The sequence below is a fragment of the Pseudorca crassidens genome, chromosome 1 (genome assembly GCF_039906515.1).
Source record: "Pseudorca crassidens isolate mPseCra1 chromosome 1, mPseCra1.hap1, whole genome shotgun sequence".
NCBI classification, from domain to species: Eukaryota; Metazoa; Chordata; class Mammalia; order Artiodactyla; family Delphinidae; genus Pseudorca; species Pseudorca crassidens.
This window is the reverse complement of record NC_090296.1, coordinates 120653573-120677752: the sequence shown is the minus strand read 5'-3', so window position 1 is coordinate 120677752 and position 24180 is coordinate 120653573. Positions and strand designations below refer to the sequence as shown.

The window sequence follows — 24180 nt, the reverse complement described above, 5'->3', positions numbered from 1 at the left end:
AATTCAGAATATATATTCAGGATCAGAATATATAATCAACTTCTATAAATTAGTAAGAAAACAAGCCAATTTAAAAACAGGCAAAAGACTTGAAAAGTCATTTCACCAAAAAGAACATACAAATGGCCAACACACATGTGAAAATGTGTTTAACATCAATGTCATTAGGAAAATGTGAATTAAAATCACAATAAGATACTACTACAGGGACTTCTCTGATGGCACAGTGGTTAAGAATCCACCTGCCAAGGCAGGGGACACGGATTCGATCCCTGGTCCAGGAAGGTCCCACATACTATGGAGCAACGAAGCCCATGAGCCACAACTACTGAGCCCACAAGCCACAACTACTGAAGCCTGTGCGCCTAGAGCCCGTGCTCCGCAACAAGAGAAGCAACTGCGATAAGAAGCCCACACACTGCAACGAAGACCCAAGGCAGCCAAAAATTAATAAATTAATTAAAAAAAAAAGATACTACTACACACCCACTACAATGGTTACACACAAAAAAGGTACACAATACTTAGTGTTGGAAAAACTGGACTCCTCATACACTGTTGGGAATGTATTAATTCTTTAAGTTGATGAACACGAATTGTCTCCATTTATTATTTACATCTTTAATTTCTTTAAAAAATGTTTTATGGTTTTCTGAGCATAAGTTTTGAAATTCCTTTGCTAAATTTATTAAGTATTTTATTCTTTTTGATGCTATTATACATGAAATTGTTTTCTTAATTTCAATCTCAGATTGTTCCTGCAAGTATATATAAATACAAATGATTTATGTATACTGATACTGACTTGCTAAGCTTATTTATTAGTTCTAATAGTTTACTCATGGATTCTTCATGATTTTCTATATACAAAATGATGTTATCTGTAGAGAGTTTTACATATCATACTTCAATAATACTGTTGAAAAGAATGAAACGGTTTAGACTGACTAGTTGCAACAATTAAACAATATTTTTTTCTAGTGTGAAACAGCAATAGTTACTGAGTCCTAGGACTTCTCTGTTGCTCAAAACACCTGAGCTTAAAATCAACCTATCTGAAGTCATGACAAAATTAAAATGTCCAGAAACTACTCAAAGGTTTCACAGGTACCAACTGATTATCAAGGATCCTAAAGCATAAGTGAACTATACAGATATCTAGGCCAAATGTAGTAAAAAATCTGTTACTTAAAAAAAAAAAAAGGTCTGATTATATTAAGAATTAGGCTGGTGGCTTTTCCTTCTGCCACCAGAGTTCGTTTGTGAAAATAAAAGATCTGATGATGTGCTCGCTTCAGCAGCACATATACTAAAATGGGAACGATACAGAGAAGATTAGCATGGTCCCTGCAAAAGGATGACATGCAAATTCGTGAAGCGTTCCATATATTTAAAAATTCTCTAGAAGGGATCAATAGCAGAATAACTGAGGCAGAAGAACGGATAAGTGACCTGAAAGATAAAATAGTGGAAATAACTACTGCAGAGCAGAATAAAGAAAAAAGAATGAAAAGAATTGAGGATGGTCTCAGAGACCTCAGGGACAACATTAAACGCACCAACAGTAGAATTATAGGGGTCCCAGGAAAAGAAAGGGGCTGAGAAAATATTTGAAGAAATTATAGTTGAAAACTTCCCAAATATGGGAAAGGAAGTAGTTAATCATGTCCAGGAGGCAGAGAGAGTCCCATACAGGATAAATCCAAGGAGAAACACGCCAAGACACATATTAGTCAAACTATCAAAAATTAAATACAGGGCTTCCCTGGTGGCGCAGTGGTTGAGAGTCCGACTGCTGATGCAGAGGACACGGGTTCGTGCTCCGGTCCGGGAAGATCCCACATGACGCGGAGTGGCTAGGCCTGTGAACCATGGCCGCTGAGCCTGTGCGTCCGGAGCCTGTGCTCCGCAACGGGAGAGGCCACAACAGTGAGAGGCCTGCGTACCGCAAAAAAACCCCCAAAAACAATTAAATACAAAGAAAAAATATTAAAAGCAGCAAGGGAAAAACAACAAATAACACACGAGAGAATCCCCATAAGGTTAACAGCTGATCTTTCAGCAGAAACTCTGCAAGCCAGAAGGGACTGGCAGGACATATTTAAACTGATGAAGGGGAAGAACCTACAACCAAGATTACTCTACCCAGCAAGGATCTCATTCAGATTTGATGGAGAAATTAAAACCTTTACAGACAAGCAAAAGCTAAGAGAATTCAGCACCACCAAACCAGCTTTACAACAAATGCTAAAGGAACTTCTTTGGGCAGGAAACACAAGAGAAGGAGAAGACCTACATTAACAACCCAAAACAATTAAGAAAATGGGAGGGCTTCCCTGGTGGTGCAGTGGTTGAGAGTCCACCTGCCGATGCAGGGGACACGGGTTTGTGCCGTGGTCCAGGAAGATCCCACATGCCACGGAGCGGCTGGGCCCCTGAGCCATGGCTGCTGGGCCTGCGCGTCTGGAGCCTGTGCTCTGCAACGGGAACGGCCAGAGCAGTGAGAGGCCCACGTACCGCCAAAAAACACAAACAAACAAAAAGAAAATGGGAATAGGAACATACATATCGATAATTACCTTAAATGTAAATGGATTAAATGCTCCAACCAAAACACACAGACTGGCTGAATGGATACAAAAACAAGACCCGTATATATGCTGTCTATAAGAGACCCACTTCAGACCTAGGGACACATCCAGACTGAAAGGGAGGGGATGGAAAAAGATATTCCATGCAAAGAGAAATCAAAATAAAGCTGGAGTAGCAATTCTCATATTAGACAAAATAGACTTTAAAACAAAGACTATTACAAGAGACAAAGAAGGACACTACATAAGGATCAAGGGATCGATCCAAGAAGAAGATGTAACGATTGTAAATATTTATGCACCCACATAGGAGCACCTCAATAAGTAAGGCGAATACTAACAGCAATAAAGGGGAAATCAACAGTAACACAATAATAGTGGGAGACTTTAACACCCTACTTTCACCAATGGACAGATCATCCAAAATGAAAATAAATAGGAAACACAAGCTTTCAATGATACATTAAACAAAATGGACTTAATTGATATTTATAGGACATTCCATCGAAAAACAACAGAATACACTTTCTTCTCAAGTGCTCATGGAACATTCTCCAGGATAGATCATATCTTGGGTCTCAAATCAAGCCTTGGTAAATTTAAGAAAATTGAAATCGTATCAAGTACCTTTTCCGACCACAACGCTATGAGACTAGATACCAATTACAGGAAAAAATCTGTAAAAAATACAAACACATGGAAGCTAAACAATACACTACTTAATAACCAAGAGATCACTGAACAAATCAAAGAGGAAATCAAAAAATACCTAGAAACAAATGACAATGAAAACACAATGACCCAAAACCTATGGGATGTAGCAAAAGCAGTTCTAAGAGGGAAGTTTATAGCAATACAATCCTACCTTAAGAAACAAGAAACATCTCAAATAAACAACCTAACCTTACACATAAAGCAATTAGAGCAAGAAGAAGAAAAAACCCCCAAAGTTAGCAGAAGGGAAGAAATCATAAAGATCAGATCAGAAATAAATGAAAAAGAAATGAAGGCAACGATAGCAAAGATCAATAAAACTAAAAGTTGGTTCTTTGAGAAGATAACATTGATAAACCATTAGCCAGACTCATCAAAAAAAAAAAAAGGGAGAAGACTCAAATCAATAGAACTAGAAATGAAAAAGGAGAAGTAACAACTGACACTGCAGAAATACAAAGGATCATGAGAGATTACTACAAGCAACTCTATGCCAATAAAACGGACAACCTGGAAGAAATGGAGAAATTCTTAGAAATGTACAACCTTCAGAGACTGAACCAGGAAGAAACAGAAAATATGAACAGACCAATCACAAGCACTGAAATTGAAACTGTGATTAAAAATCTTCCAACAAACAAAAGTCCAGGACCAGACGGCTTCACAAGTGAATTCTATCAAACATTTGGAGAAGAGCTAACACCTATCCTTCTCAAACTCTTCCAAAATATAGCAGAGGGAGGAACACTCCCAAACTCATTCTAGGAGGCCAACATCACCCTGATACCAAAACCAGACAAAGATGTCACAAAGAAAGAAAACTACAGGCCAATATCACTGATGAACATAGATGCAAAAATCCTCAACAAAATACTAGCAAACAGAATCCAACAGCACATTAAAAGGATCATACACCATGATCAAGTGGGGTTTATTCCAGGAATGCAAGGATTCTTCAATGTATGCAAATCAATCAATGTGATACACCATATTAACAAACTGAAGGAGAAAAACAATATGATCATCTCAATAGATGCAGAGAAAGCTTTCAGCAAAATTCAACACCCATTTATGATAAAAACCCTCCAGAAAGTAGGCAGAGAGGGAACTTACCTCAACATAATAAAGGCCATATATGACAAACCCACAGGCAACATCGTTCTCAAAGGTGAAAAACTGAGACCATTTCCACTAAGATCAGCAACAAGACAAGGTTGCCCACTCTCAGCACTCTTATTCAACATAGTTTTGGAAGTTTTAGCCACATCAATAAGAGAAGAAAAAGAAATAAAAGGAATCCAAATGGAAAAGAAGAAGTAAAGCTGTCACTGTTTGCAGATGACATGATACTATACTATACACAGAGAATCCTAAAGATGCTACCAGAAAACTACTAGAGCTAATCAATGAATTTGGTAAAGTAGCAGGATATAAAATTAATGCACAGAAATCTCTGGCATTCCTATACACTAATGATGAAAAATCTGAAAGTGAAGTTAAGAAAACACTCCTATTTACCACTGCAATGAAAAGAATAAAATATCTAGGAATAAACCTACCTAAGGAGACAAAAGACCTGTATGCAGATAATTATAAGACACTGATGAAAGAAATTAAAGATGATACAAATAGATGGAGAGATATGCCATGTTCTCGGATTGGAAGAGTCAACATTGGGAAAATGACTATACTACCCAAAGCAATCTACAGATTCAATGCAATCCCTATCAAAGTACCACTGGCATTTTTCACAGAACTAGAACAAAAAATTTCACAATCTGTATGGAAACACAAAAGACCCCAAATAGCCAAAGCAATCTTGAGAAAGAAAAACGGAGCTGGAGGAATCAGCTTCTCTGACTTCAGACTATACTACAAAGCTACACTAATCGAGACAGTATGGTACTGGTACAAAAACAGAAATATAGATCAATGGTACAGGATAGAAAGCCCAGAGATAAACCCACTCACATATGGTCACCTTATCTTTGACAAAGGAGGCAAGAATATACAGTGGAGAAAAGACAGCCTCTTCAATACGTGGTGCTGGGAAAACTGGACAGCTACATGTAAAAGAATGAAATTAGAACACTCCCTAACACCATACACAAAAATAAACTCAAAATGGATTAAAGACCTAAATGTAGGGCCAGACACTATCAAACTCTTAGAGGAAAACATAGGGAGAACACTCTATGACATAAATCACAGAAAGATCCTTTTTGACCCATCTCCTAGAGAAAGGGAAATAAAAACAAAAATAAACAAATGGGACCTAATGAAACTTAAAAACTGTTGCACAGCAAAGGAAACCATAAACAAGATGAAAAGACAACCCTCAGATAGGAGAAAATATTTGCAAATGAAGCAACTGACCAACGATTAAGTTCCAAAATTGATAAGCAGCTCATGCAGCTCAATATCAAAAAACCAAACAACCCAATCCAAAAATGGGCAGAAGACCTAAATAGACATTTCTCCAAAGAAGATATACAGATTGCCAACAAACACATGAAAGAATGCTCAACATCATTAATCATTAGAGAAATGCAAATCAAAACTACAATGAGATATCATCTCACACCGGTCAGAATGGCCATCATCAAAAAATCTACAGACAATAAATGCTGGAGAGGGTGTGGAGAAAAGGGAACCCTCTTGCACTGTTGGTGGGAATGTAAATTGATACAGCCACTATGGAGAATAGTATGCAGGTTTCTTAAAAAACTAAAAATAGAACTAACATATGACCCAGCAATCCCACTACTGGGTATATACCCTGAGAAAACTATAATTCAAAAAGAGTCATGCACCAAAATGTTCACTGCAGCTCTATTTACAATAGCTAGGATATGGAAGCAACCTAAGTGTCCACTGACAGATGAATGGATATAGAAGATGTGGCACATATATACAATGGAATATTACTCAGCCATAAAAAGAAACGAAATTGAGTTATTTTTAGTGAGGTGGATGGACCTAGAGTCTGTCATACAGAGTGAAGGCAGTCAGAAAGAGAAAAACAAACACCGTATGTTAACACATATATATGGAATCTAAAAAACAACAAAAAAAATGTTCATGAAGAACCTAGGGGCAAGGCAGGAATAAAGACGCAGACCAACTAGAGAATGGACTTGAGGATATGGGGAGGGGGAAGGGTATGATGGGACAAAGTGAGAGAGTGGCATGGACATATATACACTACCAAATGTAAAACAGATAGCTAGTGGGAAGCGGCCGCATAGCACAGGGAGATCAGCTCAGTGCTTTGTGACCACCTAGAGGGATGGGATAGGGAGGGTGGGAGGGAGGGAGACGCGAGAGGGAAGAGATATGGGGATATATGTATATGTATAATTGATTCACTTTGTTGTAAAGCAGAAACTAACACACCATTGTAAAGCAATTATACTCCAATAAAGATGTTAAAAAAAATACACTTTAATTATAAATGAGATTTTGTTTAAGGCCTTTTATAGATACTGAGATACCTGTTCTTTTGGGGTTTTTTTCTGTGATGTAATATTTTATGTTACATCAATTTGTGTTAATGTTGAAATGTACTCATACTCACCTCCTTGGTAATGTATTGTTGTTATTATCTTATTTTGCCACTGTATGTGTTTTGCTAAGATTTTGTTTGGAATGCTTATATCTATGTTCATTCAAGAGGCTAAACTTTTATTGTATTCAGTTTTGGTCAGGTGTTTTTATTACGATTAAGCTGGCTTTCTAAAAGGACACGAGAAATTCTCTATTTTTTCCGTGCTTTGCAAGAGTATAAATAATTTATATGAGAGTAATATAAAAATTATCCATAAAGCAATTCAGATCTGGAGCCCTAATGGGGAAGGATATTCATCAACAATTTAAAAAAATCATGGTTGTTATATTCAGATTTTCTACCATTTCTTGAGTCAGTAATTATTCCTTAAAATCATTCATGAGAATTTAGATCAATATAGTAAAGTGAGCATGCTCATTACCTTATGGGGAGGAAAAATAAAGAAAAAAGTGTAACAAGTGTAACAAGTAGATCAGAAATGTTGCAGAATGCATGAAAGCAAGACAGAAGAATAGATCCAGGGAGCCAAGTGCTACCCAACATGCTGTAGGGCAGCAGTCCCCAGACTTTTTGGCAGCAGGGACTGGTTTTGTGGAAAACGATTTTTCCACGGAAGGGGGGCGGGTGGTTGGGAGGAGATGGTTCAGGCAGTAATGTGAGTGATGCGGAGGGGCAGATGAAGCTTGCCTTGCACGGCCCAGGGGTTGGGGACCCCTGTTGTAGGAGACACTGTCGCAGAGATAAGCGTGGTCCCGTGTAGTCCCAGTGCCACAGTCAACAGGTGGGTATAAAAAGTGGAGGAGTAATTCCTCAGGGTGCTGAAATGGGAAGCAGTGCTCAACCTCCTCCCTCTGCCCCTCCCCCACACACTGCTTGCGGTGTGGCCCAGCAGTGGGAAGCCCTCAGAGGTTCTGGTTCACAAGGGGCCAGTCCACCCCACCCGGTAACCCTATCGGTGACCAAACTACACAGAAAAGCATAGGCAGAGAAAAAGAGGGTCTTACAAGCCTTGCAAAATATGAATTCGCTGTTTTTGTAGGTTAGAAAATAGTCAAACATCCGTAATAACATTTGGTTAACCTGCTTTGAACCACCAGGAAAGATCGATACTTAATTGCATTAAAAGAAGGAACAATATCCACAGGTAAAATTGCAAAAAGAAACAAAACCAGCAAAAAACACTTTTCAGTAAGTAAAATTAATATTGTCAGTGATGATCAAAAAGACCACTGCATTCACAGAAAAGAATCAACTCGACTTCTGCCTTAAGATTGAAATTTCTTCACAGAAAACCTCTTTGCCAATACCTAAAGAAATGAGTAAAAATTAAGAAACAAGCCACCTCTCTCCCATTACAAAATGTATCAGGAAAGAAGGAAGGAAGGGAGGGAGGGAGGGAGGGAGGCAGGAAAGAAGAAGAGAGGAGACCTAATTCAATTTGAGCAGAGCTGGGGATAAACTTGACTGCTCCTATGTCTGTTTCAATCCCTAGAAACCATTCTGGTGAAGAGCCATAAACCTGAGAAATTTTACTAATAGTCCCAAGTCTGGAGAGATGAAAACTGAGGAGGAAGCTTTATCTTTTGACTTTTCTGATCAATAAGTAATAGAAATTACTGGGGAGCAGTGAAAGCATGAGATATATTGCTGGGTGGCCTCATCCAATTGCCAGAGTAAAAACACTGATGATAGAAAAGACTTTCAAGAATGAGCAAAAAAAAAAAAAAAAAATCTAAAAGAGTTAATGTGAAAAGTATATTGGTGTTGACTTTTAGGAAGGTGAGTTGCGACCCTCTATCAAACTAGAAATGATAAATCCTTCCAGGAATTTATGCTAAAGAAATACTTGCACTTGTGCCGAAAGATGCAGTGATGTTCAATTTCCATGTTGTTGGTAACAGCAAAGTTGCTAACATCCTAAATGTCCATCAACAGAGACGTGGTTAAGTAATTTAAAAGGCTACCTTCCCAAGGAACATGGTGAAGCTGTAAAATTGGATGAGGTAGGATCCACATGTCAACACTAGATTTACCATCAACTCATTTGCTTAAGTGAAAAAGGAAGTTCCAGAGCAGCATGGATAATATTATCTCACAGGTAGATTTTCCCATATGACACCGAAGACATAAATACACACATATGTAAATGCCTCAGTGGGGGAAAACAATGAACACTCTACTCTTGGCAGTGGTTATCTTTAAGAAGAGTTCAAGAGATATGGAAAAGGGGATTTCTTGGTTTTGCTGTACTTAATTGTTTCATTTCTTTCTATGACAATATGCTCATGTTTCACTTGTATAATATTTGCTTAATAAACATAAAACATGCTAAAAAAAAAAAAAAGAAAGAAAAAGTTCTGATGATCACATCACTTCCCCAAACTACCTACAGAATAAAGTCCAAACGCCTCAGCACAGTGTTCAAGGTCCTCTACAGATTGGTCCCAACCAGCTTTCCAGTCTCATTTCCAGGACATGCTGTGCTCTAGGTTTGCCTGGTTACTGAACAAGAATGGACTTTCCAGGTCTGTACCTATGTTCACACCACTACTAGGTTTAGAGCGATGAACAACATGTAAATCGGACTCGAGTCAAAGACAACTGGGAAATTTGTTTGAGAAACGGTATTATACCTTGAAAATCTGAACATCAAAAATGCTGTTAGCTTTGACCTGCTGCTCAAACGCTTGGCAGTAGCTTCACGCTGGCACTTTCACTGATACCTAATGATCTCAATCAGCTCTTAAGTGGAACTAACTGAAGTGATCTATGTGAGATCCTGAAGGATTATGTTTCTCCTGATCTAGCTTTTTGTTACTTGAATTAATCATCAGAGCTACTCTTCATTTTTCATTTGAAAATAAAAGGATTTGTCACTTTTCATTTGAAAGTGAGAAATCACTTTCAAAATCCAGCTACACTGTGGTTGATGGCTCCAGTTTAATGATACATTAGATCTGTGACAAAGTGTCACTTCTAGTAGATTATAATTATGAGCTTAACCAGTAGATCTATGCACTTAAAACAGTTTCTAGGTAGAGATCATTAAATTCTGTGCTGGGCATGCTGCTCTCGGTTAAGTGGATCCAGTTATCCTAACTTGACACCCACTCATACCAGCCAAGTGAGCTGTGAGCAGGCACATTTAAGTTTTCTTTTGAAACTGTTTTGAAATTTTCAAGACTTGTTTTAAAAATTTGTTTCTTTTTCATAATATTTCTTTGAAGACAGATTAGTTTTAGAACTTCTTTCAAAATCTTCTGAACTCCTTCAGAAGTTAAGAAAGTATCTTGGGGAAAATGTCTCTTTTGCTGCCCCCACATTTCCTTGTGTAAAGGAATTACTTTGTATTCCCCAAGAACATTCACAGCAGCATTATTCAGAATTCAGTGTTCAGAACTGAGTCAGATTTACATGGTGCTTATTGCTCTAAACATAACAGCGATGTGATCACAAGTACGGTTCCACAGAGCATTTCTTTGTGGAAACAATCATATTTGGAAGATTGTGGAGATTGGCCATGCTTATCAGCATGTTGAAGACTCACAGCAATTTTGTAGGAGAAAAACCGGTTCAGTTTGTTAACCTGGATTTCTCATTCTTATTCGATCATGAAATCCCTTTTCCCCCAAACAGTAATCCAGTTTGGGCAATCCTGAACTAAATGATACGTGAGCTAGTACCTAGCAGAGAGATCCTTTACAAGAGCCCCTGCTTGAAAACCTCCAGTCATTGTTCAACTGCTTCGGTAGATAATCTATTTCATATGTTTTTATTTAAAAATCAAAATGCGATAATAAGCTTGTTATAAAAGTTATTTAATACATTACATAAATATACAAAGTATAAGAATCAAAGTTTCACTTTTCATCATCTCCAAAATACCACTGTTAAAAGTCTGGTGCATGTTCTTCCAAATATTTTCCTTTTCATGATACACTTATACATACACATAAGTATGAGAATGAAATTATACCAAACATGTTGCTTTCCAAACTGCTGTATGATATAATGTGTCTTTAAGAGCTTCCCATTAGTATATATAAACAGACCTGAATATTCTCAACTGCTGCATATTATTCTAAAATACAAATACATCACAATTTTATTCATCATTTCTTTATGTTGCTTACATTTATGCTGTTTAATTAATTGAGGCTACTATGGGCAATGTTTCTGTAAACTTTCTTATACATGTATCTTTGTGTACAGGTATACACATTTCTGTAAGACAAATTCCTAAAAGTGAAAATGTCAAGCCAAAGGTTTGTAAATGTGAAAGCTGAGAGATGAAGGTTATTTTGGCTTCAGTTTTAGGACAAAGGGTCAAATACGTTTCTGGGTCCACCACTTTATTAAAATACCCCAGACAACAAATAGGACAAGAAAGAGGAACACAAACTCCATTTTGGACGAAACTGAGTGATATCTGTAATCCCAACCCAAAATATATGAAAAAAGAAGGGAGAGAGAAGAGAAGTAAATTAATTAATGGAGCAAAGTCAAGGTAAGTGCCTCCAGAGGGACACAGTGATGAGACTCAAACCAACCGACCTTGAGGAACTGGCAGCACTTCAGAAGACAGGGATGATGTGGAGGTAGAGAACTTAAGAGCTTTTAAACCTCCAACTCACCCCTGAAGATGGGAGGTTTACACTCAGGAGAAACTAAATCGGAGAGGCTGTGGGCTCAGAGGAGACCATCAGAGGGATTAAGACCACATACTAAAAACATGGAACTGCCTATCTCCCTCCTCAACAGGTTCCAGTAGGTTGGCAACCAGGTAGGCTTACTATCACTAGGTAGAAGACTGAAGCATCCCTCTCTGGATAAACTGAGCAGAAGCAGAGAAGACTCAGAAATACTGCTATCCGGTGAGGTCCCAGCAACAGTTACAAAAAAACTGGCTACCCAATTATTCTATAATAAAGTTCAGCAGTTAAAAAGCTTTACTCCCAAAATGGAAAACAGGATATTTACACAATCTCAAGGTGTAACACCTAAAATATTTATTAATTACAAAGAGAAAAATAATAACTTCCCAATGGAGAAATCTAGCAGAAACCACCATAACCACACGATCAAGTTGACATTACCAAATAATAAGACATATTGATATCATGTACCCCTGATTTGGATGTATTGAAAAGGGCACAGCAATTCTGTAGTATTTGTCCCCAAAAAGTCCGTATCTTAATATAATCATGAGAAAACACCAGACAAATGCAAACTGAGAACATTACACAAAATACCTGACCAATACTTTTTGAAACTGTCAAGGGTAGGACAGACGAGGAAAGACTGAAGATCATTTGCAGATTGAAGGAGACTAAGGAGATGTGACAACTAAATGCAATATGCAATCCAAAAGTGGATTTGGAACAGAAAAAGGGCATTAGTGGAAAAACTGGTGAAATCAGAACAAACTTTGTAGTCTGGTTAATAGTTAACCAATGTCTTTCTTAGTTTTGTTTACAGTATCAAAGTTATACAAGATGTTACAGTATCACAGTTATATAAGAAGTTAACATTAGATGAAGTTGGTGAAGACTATAAGAACTCTGCACAATCTTTGTAACATTTTTGTAATTCTAAAGTTAGTTCAAAATAAAGTTTTTAAAAAGGCCCATTTATATAAACAGAGCTTTCAACACTTTTTAAAATACCATATTTTCAAATATGAATGAATTTCCAAAGACCACTTTGGCAAGTATTTGGGGGTAGTTCTCTTATTTGATCAAATTTTCCCAGTTTTTTCTTCTGTTCCCTTTATAATATGGTTCCAGAACCTTTTTATAAACTCTCAAAATGAAGTTGCCAAAACATACACAAAGATACTATATATTTTTGTTATTGTAATAAAAATTAAGAAAGCTTCCTGGCATCCATATCACACTGATTAAATCTACAGAGCCAGCAGTAACCTAAAAGCCATATGATTTCTCACATGTGGTACTAAGAAGAGCTTATTTCACTATCCTATACTGCAATTATGTAACTATTTAAAATTAATTATATACTGCTTGTACAGAGCTATATGAAAAGAATGTTCTGTGTAGAGCTGTGTTAACAGCGATTATATTAACATTAACTTACATGAACCTTTAGGCGCAGTTCAACAAGATAGTTGAAAAGAGAAATTTATATTTGTTAGCATCATTGCTTTTCCTTAATTCTGGCAAACTTCTGCTCCTCCAAGCGTTATTTCAGATATCATATTTTTCCATACTAGAATTCCCATTTAGTTCTTTTTTACATTTCCATTTCTTTTGTGTGTGTGTGTGGTTTGCGGGCCTCTCACCGCCATGGCCTCTCCCGTTGCGGAGCACAGGCTCCAGACGCGCAGGCTCAGCAGCCATGGCTCACGGGCTCAGCCGCTCCCCAGCATGTGGGATCTTCCCGGTCCGGGGCACAAATCCGTGTCCCCTGCATCGGCAGGCGGACCCTCAACCACTGCGACACCAGGGAAGCCCTACATTTCCATTTCTTTACTGAACTACCGTTTGTTCCCTCACTAGGTTCATATTTTCCTTTATATCTTTGAACACATTTATAATAGCTGCTTTAAAATTCCTTGTCTGCTAATTTCATCATGTCTTCCATTTCTGGGTTTGTTTTCTACTGATTGACTTTTCTCCAGATTGTGGTTCACATTTCATTTTCCTTTTTTTTTTGGCCAGTCCACTAATTTTGACTATATGCTAGACATTGTGTATGCTACCTGTTAGTTGTTTGAATTTTGTCATTTTCTTAAGGAGAGTGTTGAACTTTGTTCTGGCAGGCAGTTAACCCAACTTGTTCCTTTCAAGGTGTGTTTTAAGCTGTTAGGATGGTTCTACAGTAGGCTTGAACCTAGAGCTGTATTAGCCCTATTCTTAAAATACAGCCTTTCTATAGTATCTGCTGAATACCTGGTGTGTTTTGAGATCTCTCTCTACTCTAGTTGAACAGAATGTGAATATTTCTCACCTCTGTGTATGCTCCAGTAATTTTTCAGCTTTCCAGTAGCTGTTCTTTCCTTAGTAGGTGTTCTTTGTCTGGACTGTGGAGAGTTTTGCTCTGTTTATGTGCAGCTTAGTATTTAGTAAAAGACTCAAGGGGAACCCTATACAGTTTTCTTGAGCTTCTTCGCACATCTTTCTTCTCTCCAGCAGCCTGCCCCACAAATTCCACTACCTTTCTAGCCCTAAACTCTGTTCTCTGTCTCCTTAGCTCACTGAGATTGCTAACCTGCCTGCTCCCTTCTCCCAACCCTGTACTCCAGTCTGGAAAGTGCTTCCAGGAAGAAAGCTGGGGGTCATCTCTTAAGGATTATGGTCCTGCATATTTTCAAATGTCTAGAAACATTTATTTTGTCCAATTTTCTAGTTGTTTACATGAGGAAGGCCAGTCCAATACTGGTTACTCTGGAATGCATACTCAGAAAAGTATAACTTCCAAGTACTTTTAAAATATTACAATAATACCATTATATCAATACCCTTTCAAAGAACTGTAATTTAAAAAACCCACTGTATTAAAAGCATTTCTAAGCTCTGATCATTATAGGAAACATTTATGTATTTTTACATTAATTGTTGTATTCATTTGTTTCCTTTGCAGGAACTAATATCTACTACACATTCAATAAATATTTGCTCAGTGACTGAATAAATAAAAACTAAGGAAACACTTAAGAACAAAAATATGTAATTGTGGGGATATGAAGGACTTTAACATATACATTTACATCATAAAGAAAACTTTTGAAGCTGAATTTATAAAGAGGACTTATTTAATTTATGTGAAAATAAAAACTTTTAACTACACAAAGCTAGGCAGTTTCCCCTAACATTCTAATCTAAGTAATTCTCTTATTAGCCAAAAAAAGCCAAAATGTTTGTGTGTTTATAAGTAAACATATGCTATTCAACTTTCAAATTAATCTCAAATTATTTTTCTCTAATTGTTAAAAGTTTCACCCAACTTCTTTGCTTTATCAAATAAAAGTTACATGTATTCAACACTCAATTTCACAAGATAGGTCTTCAAGCTTTCTTATTAGTAAGTAGTTTTGAATTCATATAACGTTCCACAATTCCAACTCCATTACACCATAAGCACAGTAGTTGGCCCAGGATAGGGTTAATGAAATACTCAATGGTTGTGCTAATGAAGCCCAACCTGCACTCTGGATTCCTGAACAAAAGCAAAATTGTTCTATGGCTACAGGAAATACTTCTCATCCCAGTCAGGTTCCTGGGAGTGGATGAAGGAGTGACCAGGATGAAAAGTATCACCACTTCAAGAGCAAAACCAACAAACAGCTGTCCTAATGATGCATGAGGCACTGGATTCTTGTAAAAATGCAGTTCATAATTTCTCAATTTTTCAATAATTCTTTTTCTTCCACCTCTTGTCTTACCTTATACATTAAGTCTGGCCTCCAAAAAAAAAAATGACAGTGAAAGCATCCTGGCATTTCAGATAGTAACTATAAGGTAATGTCACCATAGTACCATTGGGCCAAAGAGATAAGCTATTTTTATAACTGCCATTGGAAAGTCAATCGAAGTTGCCATATGTCCTTGTCCTGTTCTGAAATTATCATAAAAATATATGTATGAATGTTCAAGTATCTCAGTGTTCATCCTTAAAATTTCTCTACTGGGTCCTACTCCACAATTCTAACAGAGAAGTTCATTTTCCCCCACTGTAGATACCTCAAACAAAGCAATCAAAAAATCTTGAAAGCATAGAAAAACAACGAGAGTCCAATAAAAAAACAATCTGTTCCTTCAGATTAAAAACATTCAAATGAAGCATTTACACTCAATTGGGGAAACGACAATTATACGAGACTATTAATCACAACACTTTATTAAAAATAAAAACACTGACACAATGTGAAAAGAGCTGCAAATTATTTGCTCCTGAGAGTAATCTGTCACATAAAGGAGCCACTGAAAAATATGTGGCAGTTATAATGAGTTCAAGGCTGTATACTGGTTGTTCCCAATGGTATCTCTCAACAGATTAGGCATATTTCATGAAAGCTCATTAGTGAGAATCATAAGAAAAAGATTTCTCCCCCCTTCTCAAACTAATACAATTCACTGTTATTTTCCAATTTAAAATATAATAACATTGAATTAAAGAAAGCTAAAGCAAAGGAGTAATGCTACATAATGGTGGTGACTTAGGCTCAGCATCCTCTTGTACTGTCACAATCTGATTTATAAACATCTGCTTTCAAGAGACTCATATAAAGAAATAGCTGTAGCTCCGCTACCTATTGCCCTATCCCATTCTGCTGGATGCCCCACCTGGGAGTTAGTGTGAAGAATCTTAAGATTTTTATAGATTCTAAAGGTTCAAAGTACAGCTTTAAAAAATAGAGGCAGATTTTAGTTGAAAGTAAGGAATAATTTTTTAAACATAAAATTCTATTCAACAGTAGAATGGGACGGATGTCTTGTGAGAAAGAATTCCCTATCACTGGAAAATAGTTAAGGGTGACTGTAAAAACAATCACTGTATAGGTAAAATTTGTAACTCTAAAGTTCTATGAATTTCTGAAACAGTAAAAAATGGTCTTCCCAATAAATCTCAAGGATTCTATGCTTAACATATCACTTGTTTGAAATGGTACAATCTGATTGTTATGTACTATTAAAAAGATACTTTATAATCAAATTGCTTTGTGAAATTGTGACATGAATTTAAGAATTCACAAATACCCAGAATTCTCCTTCTGGGTTTACTGTGACAGAAACAATGATTTATTTGATGCCACTTTTGATCTATGAATCATGTTCCATATTATGATTCATATTATTTAACTTCTAGAAGCAGAAATCAAAAGGTTTATTTCACACTCAAACAACTCCCAAATATCTTGAATCTCCTTGATATATTTATGCAAATTCAGATCGATACCGGTATAATGAGGAGCCTCTAATTAATTCTAAAACTTTATCCATACCGGTATAATGAGGAGCCTCTAATTAATTTTAAAACTATTTGTCATTTCCCGAATATTCATAAATATTAATCCCAACAGCAGGATTAAAGCAGATATGCTCATGATCCCTACTCATACTAAATAAAATCCACACAAATACTTATAAGTCAACAACCCTGATGTAGAAATTGATTTAAAAGGATCCATTTATAAATAAAGACACAAATTGAACTGAATAAATACACATTATTTATTAATAATATTTACCAAAATGGTACATATCAGGCAATGCTGGGAATCATAAAGATAAATGACACAAATGATAGAAGACACAAATCCTTTTCCCAGTGGTCTTACAGTTTAGTAGAGAAGAAATTGTATGCATCAAATGACTATATTATATATAAAGTAGGAAGTAGACAGTGCTAGGAAGGAGATCAAACAAATGTAAAATGAAGTAAAAAGTAAGATCTATTTTTGCTGGAATATTGCCAAGAGCACTGCAGCTGAGGTGGCATTTAAAACTGGATCTTAAAAATATACAGGATTTGGTCCTGGTAGAGGGAATTTTATCTTATGAATAAAGCAACTTAAGTGATAAACTGTAAGGTAAGTAAGGAACTGAACTTAATTGAGCTTGGTGGGGTAGAAGCTATATGTCCACAGAATTACCAGTGTTTAAATGGACCTGTCAGTCAGAAAGGCTAGGTTCATATCCTGGTTCTCACACATACATTAAATGTGTTATCCTGGGCAGGTTATTCTGTGGTTTTTAAACTTCATTTTTCTTAAGTATACATACAAATAATAACAACGTCCACTTTACTGTGTTGATGTAAGGATTAAAAGAGATAATATATTAAAAGCATTTAGCATGTTCCCTGGCACAGAGTAAGTGTTCAATTAATATTAACTTACTATTATCAATAGTAATAATTGATCTATTTTGTTAATTGAAAGATATTGGGACAAGTTGAGCTGAACACACATATCTACCAAATATCTTCCAACCAAAATCCCTTGAAATTACAGAAAAAACCACTTGAATAAGAAAATATGCCATCCTTAAAATTAAAATGTTGAGGAATTCTTAAAAGATAGAAAGTGGTTTGGTGAAAACAAAAGAATAGAGAAAATCTACAGCCAAACCTCGCAGAGGAGAAAATAATTTTCAAACGAGCACGAAAGAGCAAGACCAGACATGTTCCACAGATTAAAGACATGAGAAAACACGTGGGTAATTAAGTAAAAAACTATCTTGGAAATACCTTGGCCACATATGTTTTCTCTTCTGCTCACACCAAGTCACATATTGCCCTGGTTTTACCCTTGATCTAAAATGTTAAAACCCCTTCCCCAAGGAAGAAACTTTTTGAATAGACTCTACATAGGTCAACAACAGGCAGATAAGGATAAAGATAAATACGTATAGAAAGCTAAAGCATCTGGAAATAACACAATGAAAGAAGTTTACGAAACTCAAGAAGTAATAATCAAGGGAACAGAATAAATCGGCAAACAGGAGAAAACTTTAAAAGACGTTAAAAATTTGGATACCATAAAACAAGAATAAGTCATTATTTTAAGAACTTTTAGATACCTTAGAAAATAAAAATAAATGCAGGAGAGATGTCTGGTTTTGGTTCTGGCATATAAAGAGCTTGAAAGTCATCATTCCTGTCCTTACAACACGAAAAAGCTGGGGAAACTTACAATGAATTACTTTTCTTGGATTTTCCGAGATTACAAGGCAAACTGCTGCCCCCAAATCTGGTGAGACAGGTGCATCCAATGACATACAGCAACCAAGATCTGCTTACAAGAATCAGAAGTCACTGGAGCCATAAACTGGTAGGAACACTTAAACGGTAATTCTGATGAATTGCTGGAGGTTGAGAGGAGACTAGTGTCAGAAAAAGAAACTCCTAAGGGCCACAGTCTTAGTATTTTTATGGGCCTTCCCTATAGGAACTCTACCAGGTTCTCACCAGGAGGATGCAAAAAAGATCCCCTCCTGTCTCAGGCAGCGGCTGTGAAGGAGTAACCAACCATTGTGAAACATGCTGAGAGCCTTTTCCGTAACAAAAGCCTACTTTCTAGAGGAAAAGATTTTGCTGGAGGACAATTCTGAAACCTTTATTCCAGTTGGAGAAAAGGAAGTTCTACCCTCTCCAACTTCTTCTAGCTTTCCTGTTTCACCTAAGGGGAGGGAGGGAAATACAACAACCGACAGTCAACATGGGACAGAACTTCCATGTAGACTGGGAACACTATAGGCAGGGAAGGAAGCAAGGAGGAAAAAGCTATACCACTAGAGAAACACCTGTGAAGGTCACAGCCATGAGACACAGGCCCACTTAAAATCTGAGACTTAATCAAAAGATTATAAAATAATGGTCCTCCTTCTCCACAGCGTAACATCACACAAATGAGGCTCAGGTAAAACAGTGGATTACAGGTGAAAGAACTGCAAGAAACACTCTCTCTGAGGAACAGAAAATAGGAAAGTTTCAAAGTCAAGAGTAGAAGCCAAAAAAAAACCAAGTATGCCTTGAAATTTGAAGCGTGTTACCTGTAGCTACAACAAACATTAAACACAACTCAACTCCTAACAAGATTAACATAAATTCTCACACTAAAGGCCTATTCACCTTAGTTCCCATTACCTGATACAAAATGCCCAACTTTCAGCAAGAAATTACAAGACACGCCAAAAGACAAGGAAAAAACCCAGTCTGAAGAAACAAAACAACCCTCAGAACAACGAACACAGATGTTGGAATTGCTGGGTAGGGAATTTGAAATAACGATGACTAATACACTAAGGGCTCTAATGCATGAAGCAGATAACATAAAAGAACAGATACATAGGCAGACAGACAGAACTCTAGGCAGATAGACAGAACTCTAAGAATCAAAAGGAAACGCTACAAATAAAATACAGTAACAGAAAAGAATGCCTTCAACAGTTTCATCAGTAGACTTGATATGGTTGAGGAAAGAACCAGTCAACTTAAAGATAGGTCGAAGAAAACTTCCCAAACTGAAATGAAAAGAGGAAAAAACAAAACAAACAAAAAATCCAGAAACTGTAAGATAGTATCAAAAAGTATAACATATGGCTAATTGAAATGCAGAAGAAAGAGAGAATGGAGCAGAAGAAATATTTAAATAATGCCCAAGAACTTTCCAAAAACTAATGACAAAGACCAAACCACAGATCCAGGAGGCTCAGAGAAACCAAATAAGATAAATATTTTAAAAATTCATACCTAAAACATATATTCAAACTGCTGAAAACCATGGAGAAAGAGAAATTCTTGAAAGAAGTCAGAGGGAAAAAAAAAAAATCACCTTACCAGCAGAGAAACAATAAAAATTACAACGAACTTCTTGTCAGAAACCACATAAGAGAGTAAAATGAACGTAAGAGAGTAAAATGAAATATTTAGTGTTGAAAGAAAAAAAATAATCACCAACCTTGAATTCTATATCCAGCAAAACTATCCTTCAAAAGTAAAGGAGAAAGAAACACTTTGTCAGCAAACAAAAACAGAGAATTCACTGCCATCTGACCTGCCCTGAAAGAGATGTTAAAAGGAAGTCTTCAGGAGGAAGAAAAATGAAATAGGCCAGAAACTTGGGTCTACATAAACAAAGGAAAAGTGTGAGAGAAGGAATAAATGGAAGTAAGATAAAAATCTTTTATTTTTCTTGATTGATTTAAAAGCTAACTATTTGCTTAGAGCAATAATATGGATAAGTGAAATGAATGACTACAATACACAAGGGATGGGAAGGAGGAATTGGGAATACTGTTATAAAATACTTGTAGCACAAGTGAAGTGTTAATAGTGTTATTTGAAAATGGACTTAAATTAGTTTAGAATGTTTATAGTAAAATCTAGGGCAACCACTAAAAAAATATTAAAAGAAGTAAAACTGACACACAAATAAAGGAGATGAAATAGAATCATATAAAATACTCAAAACCATAAAAGGCAGAAAAAAGAGAGGGGAAAGAAACAAAAATGCAATGAATAGTAAGAAAACAGAAACACAGTAGATATTAATCTGACCACAGTAATAATCATATTAAATGTAAACAGTCTAAATACATCTGTTAAATGACAGGCTGTCAGAAGGGATTAAAAAAAAAAACAAGACACACAACTACATGTTGTCTACAAGAAACTCACTTTAAACAAACAAATTCAGATAGATTAAAAGTAAAGAGATGGGGGCTTCCCTGGTGGCGCAGTGGTTGCGAGTCCGCCTGCCGATGCAGGGGACACGGGTTCGTGCCCCAGTCCGGGAGGATCCCACATACCGTGGAGCGGCTGGGCCCGTGAGCCACGGCAGCTGAGTCTGCGCGTCCAGAGCCTGTGCTCCACAATGGGAGAGGCCACAACAGTGAGAGTCCCGAGTAACGCAAAAAAAAAAAAAAAGTAAAGAGACAATTACACCCATCAGAATGGCTACTATAAAATAACAACAACAACAAAACAGAAAGTAACAGAGTATTGGTAAGGATGTAGAGAAAATGGAACCCTTGTGCACTGCTGATGAGAATGTAAAATAGTAGAATGGTATAGCTACTGTGGAAAACAGTACAGAGGTTCCTCAAAAAAATTAAAAATAGAATTCATATGATCCAGCAATTCCACTTCTGGGTATATACCCAAAAGAACTGAAAGCAGGGTCTCAAAGAGATATTTGTACACCCATGTTCACAGCAGCATTATCCACAATAATGAAAATGTGGAAGCAGCCCAAGTGTCCGTTGGTGGATGAATAGATAAGCAAAAATGTGGTAAACATGTACCATGGAATACTGCTCAGTCTTTAAAAGGTAGGAAATTCTGACATATGCTACAACATGGATGAAGCTTGAGGACATTATGCTAAGTGAAATAAGGCAGTCACAAAAAGACAAATATTATGTAAAAATTTCTGTTTGCCAAGGTGAAAAGAGTTCTGGAGATGGACGGTGGTGATGGTTGCATGACAGTGTGAATGCCAACGAACTGTGCACTTAAAAATGGTTAAGACAGTAAACTTTATATGTATTTTACCACAATAAAAAATTGGGAAAAAACACTTGCAGAAGATAAGATAGAGACAAGGAAGAAGAGGATAAGAATAGCTAGAACAAAAAACCAAATTCTAGTTTAGGATAATATTCAAGGGATGAAGCAGCCATGAACAGGAAGCAGATTACAAATTCTCTTCTTAAGCACTGTCAAAGGGGGCTGAGTTACAAACACCTTTTTGTTACGGATTAGAACAATGACTTCAAAATTTTGAGTAGGAGGATCCCTTTTTACATAAACTTTTTTTTTTTTTTTTTTTTCGGTACACGGGCCTCTTACTGTTGTGGCCTCTCCCGTTGCGGAGCACAGGCTCTGGACGCACAGGCTCAGCGGCCATGGCTCACGGGCCTAGCCGCTCCGTGGCATGTGGGATCTTCCCAGACCAGGGCACGAACCCATGTCCCCTGCATCGGCAGGCGGACTCTCAACCACTGCGTCACCAGGGAAGCCCCATAAACATATCTTTGAAGAACTTCATGTGTTAGTGGTTATTGTTTAAATATCTTTTCTTTATAAAGCCACATAATTAAAGGTTACAATGAATTCAGTGGAAAAAAAAGTAAAGAGATGGAAAATGATATACAATGCTAACACTAATCAAAAGAAAGCTGGAACAGCTAGCTGTATTAATTTTAGACAAAGCAGACTTCAGAAAAAGGAAGATTGCCAGGGATAAAAAGGGATATTACACAACAATAAGGTTATCAATTCTCCAAGATGACATAACAATCCTAAATGCATACGCATCCAACAAAACAGTGCCAAAATATATGAGGCAAAAATTGATAGAACTGCAAGGAGAAATAGGTAAATTCACCATTAAAGTTGGAGAGTTTATGAGCAAAAATTGATAGAACTGCAAGGAGAAATAGATAATTCACTATTAAAGTTGGAGAGTTTAAACACCCTTCTGTTAGTAAATTATAGTTCAAGCAGGAAGAAAATAAGTAAGGATATACATGATCTGAAAAGCATCATCAATCAACTTGATCTAACTGACATTTATAAAACATTCCAACCAACAATAGCAGAATGTACACTGTTCTTAAACTTAGATGAAAATTTACCAAGAGAGACAGCATCTGGGCCATGAAACGCATTTTAACAAATTTAAGAGAATAGAAATCACACAAAGTATGTTCTCTGACCACAATGGGGTTCAACTAGAAATAAGTAACAGAAATAAATGGAACCTCCCCAAATATTTGGAAATAAACACACATCTAAATAATCCATGGGTCAAAGAGTCACAGGGAAAATGAAAAAATACTTTGAATTGAATGAAAAATACAACTTATACAAATTTCTGGGATGCAACAAAAGTACTGAGGGAAATTTACAGCATTAATACACATATTAGAAAAAGAAAAAACATCTACAATCTATAACCTAAGTTTCCACCTCAGGAAACTAGAGAAAGAAGAGTAAATTAAACCTAAAACAAGCAGAAGAAAGGAAATAATACAAATTAGAGCAGCAAGTAATGAAAATGAAAACAGGAAAACAACAGAAAAAGTAAGACTAAGAGCTGTATATTTGAAAAAATCAGTAAATCAAGGAACCTCTAGCCAGGTGCCAAGAAAACAAAGCTGCAAATCACTGATAACGGATATGAAAGAGGGGCCATCACTACTGATCTCATAGGCATTACAAGTATAATAAGGGAATACAGATCTTCCTCGACTTACAATGGGGTTATGTCCTGATAAACCCATTCTAAGTTGAAACTACTGCAGGTCAAAAATACATTTAATATGCCTAACTTACCGGACATCATAGCTAAGCCTAGCCTACCTTAAATGTGTTCAGAACTTTTACCTCAGCCTAAGTTGGACAAATTCTTCTAACACAAAGACTAATTTATAATAAAGTGTAGAATATCTCATGTCATTTACTAGATACTGTAATAAAAGTGAAAACGTGAATGGCTATATGGGTAACAGAATGATTGTAAACGTACTGGTTGTTTACCCTTGTGACTGCACGGCTGAATGGGAGCTGCGGCTTGCTGCTGCTGCCCAGCATCATAAGAGAGTATCGTGTGGCACATTGCTAGCCTGGGAAGAGATCAAAATTCAAAATTCGATGTACAGTTTCTACTGAATGTGTATTACTTTTGCACCACTGTAAAGTCAAAAAATCTTAAGGTGGGGACTGTCTGTACTTCAAACTCCATGCCCATAAAATTAAGGAAACAGACCAATTCCTTGAAATATATAAATTATGAAGACTCACACAATTAGAAATAGATAACCTCAATAGCCCTATATC

At 36.6% G+C, this 24180-nt stretch overlaps 1 protein-coding gene and 1 non-coding gene across 18 annotated transcripts in view; one reads left to right on the top strand and one right to left on the bottom strand.

Annotated features, from left to right (window-relative positions):
• The window catches only part of NEO1 (neogenin 1), a 241339-nt gene that overhangs the window by 69422 nt on the left and 147737 nt on the right, over window positions 1-24180 (bottom strand). The window lies entirely within an intron of this gene.
• On the top strand, window positions 1286-1392 carry LOC137208194 (U6 spliceosomal RNA). The gene has a single exon (XR_010935527.1). It is a non-coding gene; the product is annotated as a U6 spliceosomal RNA (small nuclear RNA).